Genomic DNA, 9,700 nt, shown 5'->3' with positions numbered 1-9,700 from the left:
GTTCCAGCATTCACGAAGTACATATCCTAAACATATGTCATAAAGCTATCAGAAAAGTTAATTTGATTCGAACATTTCTTAAATCCGAGTTCTAATAATGTTGCTCTATAATAGACGATATCGGCTTAACGTGAAAACTCAGATTTGATCCCTGAATATTTCCCACTATGCTTTGCGCGGAAAAAAGTTCACGGTGAAATTATTAGTGTAGGGGTATTTCCGTAGAAAACATTACTTCATTAACATAATGAATTACACGTTTTTTGGACCTACCCCGGTGGGGTAGAGGTCCTATAAATTAACCGATGTCCGTCCGTCCGTTCGTTCGTTCGTTCGTCCGTCCGTCTGTTACCAGCTTTTCTCAGGATTGGCTCATTAGTTTTTTCTGATTTTTGGCACAATGATGCAAAATGGTAATGCCCAAAATGTGACGGAGCCCGATTTTCGAAAAAAAATCATTTCCGGCCGAAAATGCCGGAAATATGCCGGAAAAACCGGTTTTTTGGCATTTTCTCGAGATTTCATCATTAGTTATTTCAGATTTTTTGCACAAAGATGCGTATTAGCAATACCTAAAATATGGCAGAGTCCGATTTTTGAGAAAAATTCTTTTCCGGCCGAAAATGCCGGAAATATGCCGGAAATCGCCGTTTTTGCAGATTTTCATCGGACTTTTTCCTTATATTTCGTTGTTTTTTCAAACAAAAACATTATTAATAGCAATGTCCACGATCAAGCATGGTTCAATTGTCGATAAAACTGATTTTTGAAGCCGGAACTTTCTAAAAATCGCCGGAACAGCCGATTTTCTCCGGAAAAACGGTATTTCTTGAATTTCTCGAGCTGTACTTTATATTTTTTTATGAAATTTTGCACACTAATGTAAAATGACAATACCTAAAAAGTGACGGAGCCCGATTTTCGAAAAACATTTTTATCCGGCCGAAAGTGCCGGAAATATGCCGGAAAAACTGGTTTTTTGGCATTTTCTCGAGATTTTATCATTCGTTTTTTCTGATTTTTTGCTCTAAGATGCGTATTAATATTGCCCAAAACATGGCTGAGTTCGATTTTTGAGAATTTTTTTTTTCCGGTTGAAAATGCCGGAAATCGCCGTTTTTGCAGATTTTCATTAGATTTTTTCCTTGTATTTCTATGTTTTTGACACAAAAACATTATTGATAACGATGCTCACCATCAAGCATGATTCAATTGTCAATAAAACTGATTTTTGCGACCAGAACTTTCTATTAATTTTTTCCCTACAACCCTTCCCTCTCCCCTTATCAACAATCAATGATGAATTTATTGCGTTATGCATTTTCGCTAAACACTGTGTTTTCTGACTGATTTTTTTTCATTTTTCTCCTTGCATTGCTATCTAACTTTCATCATCAGGTAGGTCCATTCAGCATCTAGCTTGTTCCTTTTTTTTAAAGAAACACACTTTTAAAAAACATTAGGCTCAGAATGCCTAAAAACTGAGAAACATGCTGAGGCTGAGAATGAGAAAAAAACACTTTTTAATTCGTTTTTTTAAAAACCTTCCAATCAAAACAAATGTTTTTTTTCTTTGCATGGAAAATAGGCTGATTATGTCAAAAGGTTTAGAAACATGTAAGAAACATTTAAGGCTCAAAAGGCCGATTTCTTAAGAAACATTGAGGCTGCTGGGTATCTTTTATCTTTTCAGTAGGTACATTTCAATTTTCTGACCCCCAGATACGTTGCCACCTCTTGGCGTGCCTAATCCACAATTTTCGATACTTAAAGGCTAAGGTATTCTCCGCCCTGAAGATAAATGGTTGTCGCCTTTGAGTAAAAGAAAGCTTAACCCATTAATGTTACATTACAATGTGTCCTTGTACTCCGTAGTAAGCTAAAACAACATCAATTTTCTGTATTTTCAGATAGAAAATAAAAAAGAAAAACTAAAAGAGGAAAATATTCAATAAAAATATGGTTCGGATGGATAGATGGATAGAAGAAATCTGACATGAACAGCAAATGAACCGTGAATCAGAAATGTGAAAATGAAGGAAGAACCTTTGCATGGAGATATAAATCTGAAGAAGAGTGTCACTCACTATTTTAACTGTGATTCCTTCATTGGGACAACGGAATTGGTCTTGTAAAGATGATCATAAATATGCACATATTGTCCAAAAAATTATTATGAACATTCAAACTGCGTTATCACCAAACCTTTGCAGTTGGTATACAAGGGCAAAATATCGTCTATTTTACACCCCATTGCGTCCCTAAATCGTTGTACAAATGTTCAATCAACATGGTAGAAGTTATTGCCAACGCATCTAGTTAATAAGAAAGTTGAGTGATGTGCAAAAATCATATGTATCAACTTTTGGAGGTATGTTTTTTTTTTGTTACAGTTGCCTCTCGGTAACTTCATCACATTTACATAGCCCCTATTGTAGCATCAAAACCATTAGTCTACAATCTTTTCTCGTATCCTAGGCTTGAAATAGTGTTTTGGGTAAATACCCTATTTGTCTCCTAGGCTTGAAATAGTATTTTACAAGGATACCCCCACTTTAATAATTTCAGGCTCATCGTTGTTTTTAAATCGTTCTATTTTGTCATTTTTTGAGCTTTATTGTTTTTTTTTAATTGTTCTTATAAAAAAGAGATTAAATATACTACGGTGGGTTTCCATCATAGACAGATTCTGCAATAAAGCAGTGCGGCTACCATTCTTACGAGTGAGTATAATATTCAACTTAATTGACAATTGACATTATACTTTATCAGCAGTGAGTGAGACATATAGCAGGATCAATTAAAAGTGTACTGATTTCAAAGTTTGTTTCATAGTGAGTTTCTACATTGAAGTAGTGGCCACCTTAGATAAATAGAAAGTTCTCACGGTTTAATTAATATTTTCATCTTTTTTTTTGAAAAAATTGATTTAATCCATTTTAAATGTACAATGTTGATCATTACCTTATCAACATTAATTAAGCCATTAAATAGATAATACTCAGTCACTAGTGGTCACTGCGTAGTTTTGTCAGTTGAAAAAATACTCACGACTGTTTAGAATTCTCTTTAAAAAAAGGTATTATTAATTTGATTTTCGGTATTTTTGGTGTATTCAAGTTGCTATATAATCAGTTTCCATGAACTTAAATTTTAGTGATAGGGTTAATAAAAAGCAGTGGTCACCATTCTTTTTAAATAGAAATATTCTCTATGAATATTCTCTATGATTGCTACGACGGTTGAAGATTTCATCATTAGAGTTCAAATGACGCAACAATATGTTCATATGAATAAGTTTCTATAATACTTTTGCATTGATCAATTTAAATCTGGGGAGCGGAAAAGTTACGTCATAGACAGTGGAGAATGTCCGTGCTTTATGTTTTGTAAAGTCTTTCAAATTTGAATGATTAAAAGCTTTTCCTCCTTTTCAAAAATAAAAAAGATTGCATCATCATTATAATTCTAAGATCGATGTAGAAAGCTATGAAAATTGTGGAAATCAGATGTAGCCAGGTATTGTCTGTTTAAAAAAATTCACACGACTGATTAAAATTGATTAAATTTTTCTTGAATTTATTTTAAAAAGAGATTTAAAACTTCCAGATTGCATCATCATCAGAAGGGTTAAATGATGCAAGAAAATATTTTCAAACGAGGAAGTTAACCCTCATTGATCAATTAAGAGTCTGAAGAGCGGAAAATTGCATCATCAGCTAAAAGTAGCAACATATTGAATGTTGAAAAAATGTCATGACTTGTTAGAACGAGATGAGGATCTGCTCTCCAAGTGGATTCTGGTACTCCGCGCATGACATGTATTCACTCTAAAGGTCGTGAATCCGTACGAAAATCTTTCCATCACCACTTTGATCTTTTTTATCTAGCTTTGGGATGAATCTTAAATGAGCTTTTGAGCGCGCTGATTGGCTAAAACAAAACACCCCTACGCACCGAAATCAAACACCAATCATTATCATAAACATTAGAACCCAGTCCAGCTTTCGCAAGGCGGCTTTAAAAAGTATTGGCTGAACGACCAGGTTAGATCATTGCATTCGCCATATCCCTTTAGAGCAAAGTGTAGTATGTGCAGAATATATTCGATATGTTATGAGATTAATGATCTACCAAAGTCTTATCTAATCTCCGACATTAAAATACAATTGCCGCCCTCTAATTTGATTTTCGGAAGGAATTGGATTTTCATCGAATAAGGGAGCGTATCAAATAATAGAGCGTCGTTTATGAGTGTTTTTTGTTGACGGTTTCAATATCTTCGGATAATGGATCGTATGGTCGAAAAGTAGAACGCCGAATTAGAGAGCATAAACTGTAAATATAACTTCACCTACAAACTTGTTAATTGACAAACTAAGAATGGATCATCAAGGAATAGCTTTAAGATAGTTGCTAGGCCTTGACAAAAAAAACAGACCCCTAAAATATTATCATTCTATTACATAGCTGACTAGATTTTAGTTCAACTTATTAAAAATATTTTTCTTAAAATAGTTTGTTTGATGTTTTTGGACCTTCCGATACCCTCTGTTTTCAAAAGCTGTGACATTGACATGCATTATTTTGAATGAAGGAATGTTTTCGCCTGGATCAAAGTACACATTTTTTTTTTATAAGAATACACTTTATAAGAATGTCCATGATGAAAATGGCCAAAAAATCAAGAATATGCTAAGAATATCACCATCATAAAATTTTGCTACTCAAGCTAAGAATGCCATTTTTAGACCATTTTAAATTATAAATTGTCAATTAGGATCCTAACCTAAGAATGTTGTAAGAATATTTTAGGATGATTTTCCCAAAAAAGTTAAGAATATCCATGATGAAATGGATTTACACCATTCCTATAAAAAAAAGCGTGTATTGTAAAACTTGGAGCTTGGATGTTCTTAGAGGGCTGTGGTTAAAGTTTACCAGCGTTGTATGACGTCAAAGATCCTCATTGTGACATTTGACGTTATGCGCATGCGCCAACCTCGCTCCTTCCAAATATTCTGTTAACTTTATAATGATAGATATAGCCAAGCCGACTGGCCGAAGAATCCATAAAAACATTCGAAAGATTGTCAAAAATCCTTGATTACTGGGTTCCCCACGTAAAATATCGACTCTATCTAGAGCTCTCTAGCCCAGTCTGCTAACTCATTTAAGGGTTGAAAGGTGTATTATCATAATAAAAAAAGGTCAGGTAGAGAAGAAAATTTGAGGTTTCGCTTAGGACCTCAGTTGTAAGACTTTTTTCGGACGTTAAGGTTACATATAGCTACGGTATGGTGCTTTGTAAAGTCTTCTTTTTTGACGTTTCGAATTTTTACGTTGTCACATTGTATGGGCAGAGTGATAAAGACTTGAAATTTTTACTCATGGATATCGTGCGTGTCAAGTAGCCCTAAAGTGATGAAAAAAATCATAATTTTTTACAAAAAAAATATCTAGAATGATACCCAGGAGCGTTTTTATAAAAGAGCAAGAAAAATAAGTTCTTACACCCTTCTTAAAACCATGACGATAATCCTAAAACATTATCTCTAAACCACACTCTATTCGGAATATCTTTATTGAACATATTTTCCGGTGTTTATCTCGCCTGCACCGTTGGGCTTCAGAACTCCTTACAATATTGTCACCTAGGAAACGTTCTGATGCATTTGAAAGAGTCATAATAATGTATTATAACTGTAGTTCAAATGACGAAAACCGGAGGTTGATTAGATCTATACACGTTTTTTTTAGAACAAACTATTTAAGAACATAAGGCTTCGATGGCAAAAATGTTAAGAACATTTAAGTCTTCGCGGACTCTAAGACGGACAATTTCTTAGGAAAATGGACAAAAATACATTAAAAATGGGCAATTAATAAGAACATGTTAAGAGCATCTTTAGGCTTGAAACTCAAAAAGTTAAGAACATCCGAAGGCTTCTAAAATTGGATGTTCTTATAAAAAAACATGTAATTATGGCTCGCCATTTTACATTTTTATGTTAGTCATGCTCTTAAACTAATCAAGCAATTTGAATTGGCTATTTTCCTTTCTCTCCTGCAGAGCTTTGTTGATGCAAATACGTACGGATTATCTAAAGCAGCTTGGATTAATTTGTTGTGTTCAAAAGAACTTAATTAACATCTTTTGAAGGTATTAAGTTATTTCACCTAAGATGAAGTCAGCTTTGTTTCCAGTGGCAACCATTTTCATTGTTGTTTATTTTGGTTACTTTGGTAAATTCCATAAAATAGCTCCCACTCATCTTCAAAGCCTCGACCGCCTCATAGAACCAGTTTTAAAAATAGCATCTTAAATTATAAAGGGGCTTTATTTAAAAGAAAAAATTCTGATAACGGTGGCTACCGATCAAATTTATTATGCTGTAGTGAAAATTCACTTTTTAAGACCACTGCTTTAAAAAATTCCTTGAGATGATTTTGTTGCTAGGATAGCCTCATTTATATTTTTATTTCTATCTTCTTTTCGGTATATGGCCATCATTGCAATAAAAAGAAATTAGCAACCGTCTGGAATGAATCTTAAGTTGCTAGATGGATGTTATTATCACTACTGTCAATAATCAAAAGTTATTAATTTCAGATCATTATAAAAGGAGATTTGATAATTGTTAATTAATCTAACTGTGGTGGCTACCAAAAGGTCATTATACTTCATTGCAATTAACTTCCCGCTTGAATACTTCATAAGTAAGATGCAATTAAAAAAACTGTGGTAAATTTATATTCATGACATAGCCCGATATAGGATAAAGTTTGAATTACTCATGGGGATTAAATCAAATTCGATTGTACAGTGGGGCTAAAATTAAAGGTTTTTTCCCACCGGGGACGAAATTTTGATCAAATTTTCTAATAGGGTGGGGGTCTCCCGTGTCTGTGACACCTGGAAAGTTGTCTCGTTTGTTTTACATTCGAAGGTAAGGTAAAATTTCAATCAATTATCAATTTAATTCTAGGCCAAACCTATCATTTTCCAATTAAAAGAAGTAATATGACCTGAAACAATAGTTTGAGCGACTAAAGCAAAATTGTCGAATATTTAACTGCAAAAAGATCTTTCAATTTAAAATCTCTGGAACAACTTTGACCTCGCAATTTATTCATTTATGGACCATATACCGCACTTATTCAATGCGAGGCTATTAAGGCAAAAATTCGAATCATATTTTTGAAGAACATTTAGATTTGAAAGATTGACAATAATGATTAAAACTGTCAGGTTGCAACTTTTTTTGTGGTAAAGGATGACCTTTTAAAGTTACAGGGGGTAGAAAAAATAGCAAGTCATAAGTATTTTGTATAGCCATGTGTGGACATTATATCCTTTGAAAACCTACGCTCATTTTGTGTGTCACCATAAAACAATTTGAATCAAAAGTTTCGAATGATAAAACTCCATGACGAAAATAGCGCTATACACGTTTTTTTTTTTATTAGAACACCTAAAATTTGGCTGAGCCTGGATGTGCTTATTTGTGTGTGATGTGCAATTTTCAGCCTAAAATGTTCTTAAATGCGTTCTTAATTTTTCAGACTACTCTAAATCGACAATATGATACAAAATAAAGAGCACTTAAATTTGGCAAAATTTGGACAATATTTGACTCTCGAATTTTGAATATCCACCCCTAAATTTGGTTAAAACTGCTTAAAAAGAGGAAAAATTGTAGTTTCTTGTCATTTTTCCAAACTGAGGCTAGGCATGTTCTTAAGATGTTCTTAATTTTTCGACGAATTTCAGCCTATATGCTCTTATAAACTAGGTTCTAATAAAAAAAAACGTGTATACAAAAAACGACGAAATATAAAGCTTCTGCAGTATAGACTTACATCTTGAATCTTAAGAGAAAAGGCAAAAAAGTATGAAGACTTTTCTTAAAAGTTTATTCTTTAAATAAGAGTGATAACGCTTGCTTACTCATCAATTTAATTCACAAGCTTTTTCACATTGGATTGACATTGATGTGGAGCAAGATTAGTCAGAAAGATGAAAATAATTATTTTTTTTGCTTATGTCAGCACAATATGCAATAGGTAGACACTGTCCTGATATGAAATACGTGTCTGATAGGAAACGGGAACACTTATGTAAAAATAAAACCTTTAAATCGATTGCTAGACTATCATTAAATAGTTGTAATACAATTTATTATAGGTCAGTTAAAATTATCAATAGTGTCCTAAATCATATTGAAATATAAACCAAATTTTAAGTTCTTAAAAAAAATTGATGAAATTGAAGTAATCTTTCGATAAGCCTTCGAAATTAATGAATTAAGGTACCATAAAAGAAGAATTAAAAATATGTATTAAAGAATAGACTAATCAATGCATTTGTTCGTACATACCGTACTGATTAGTCAGGCAGTATAACAGATTTTTCATAAGAATATGTTATAATCACCATGATTTTATATGTTTTGGTCTTTTTTGAAAGAACCACATCGTTTAGAAATAATCGCAATCGTTGGAAAGATATTTGTTAAGGTCGATTTGAGTTGTCTACTTTCTTGTTTTTGGTCCATCGAAAATGAAATCTTTGTTGCAGACACCAAATATTCGTCTCCGATGATAAAATCACCCTCGATATTCCTCCCAAGTCATTTGAAAACTTCACTAAGAATCTCGATTTTTGAGCTGTAAGGCTACAAGACTCATACTCACTATTCGTAATGTAATAGTTTCTACGGAAGCATCCTGGTTTTTGCCAGTAAATTTTGGCCCACACTTGAGCTGTTATTAATTTTTTTGAAGATTTAAGGTGTAAATGTTTTTTACCGTGTTTATTAAAAAACTGTTAGAATCAATACTTTTTTAGTTATTTTGAAATCCGAAGCTCACATTTTTTTTAGGTTTTGGCCAATTGTCAGACTCGTGTTCTTATAAAATTGTTCTTATAAAAAAGCGTGTATTCAAATTTGCCACTACTAGCAAAAACCGGGTTGTTTCCTAAGAAAACATTACGTAATGAATATTATGATTAGCTTTCCCATCGCCTTTTTGACTCTTTCGTTTTACCCATGCTAGACGTAAATCAAGTTTCACTTAGATGGACCCAAAATGTATTAGCTTTTCACTGAACAATTAGTTGTATGTACATATTCTTACGTTGAATAGAAAGTCGTCTGAATTAAAATCACTTTCATTGCATTTGGTGGCTCTTTTTCAGTCTTTCATATTTTCCGTTTTTGCAGGTTCGTTTTCGTTTTTATAAGAATAATGAGGCTTATCTTTACCAAAAATAAGAACAAATTAAGAACAAGCCAACATACAGCCTGGAATGGTTGAGCTGTCGAGATTTATAGGTTTGAGTAAAATAAAAATTAAAAGTAGAAAGTAATATTTAAGCTTCAACTAAAACTTGATGTTTCTTATGAAAGCTTACGAACAACGAGTTTGTTAGAACAGAGTGGGGGAGTCTAAAACGGAATCTATTGTCTCTACGAATTTTAATACCTCTCATTAACTTATGATAAAGTAAACCTATCTTGAAAAGAATTTAATTACATTAAAACCGTCTTTTAAAATCGAAGCATCAGTCAATCAAAAACCAATTCTTTACATCTATTCTCTTTTAAGACAAATATGAAGAAAAAAAACAAAATCTAAATAGAACAATTAATACTGATTACTAATAAGGATTTTTTCTTGATTGAGCAATGAGTCA

This window comes from Clytia hemisphaerica, unplaced genomic scaffold, assembly GCF_902728285.1.
Source record: "Clytia hemisphaerica strain Z4C2 unplaced genomic scaffold, Clytia hemisphaerica genome assembly, whole genome shotgun sequence".
NCBI classification, from domain to species: Eukaryota; Metazoa; Cnidaria; class Hydrozoa; order Leptothecata; family Clytiidae; genus Clytia; species Clytia hemisphaerica.
Note: the sequence above shows the minus strand (reverse complement) of the source record.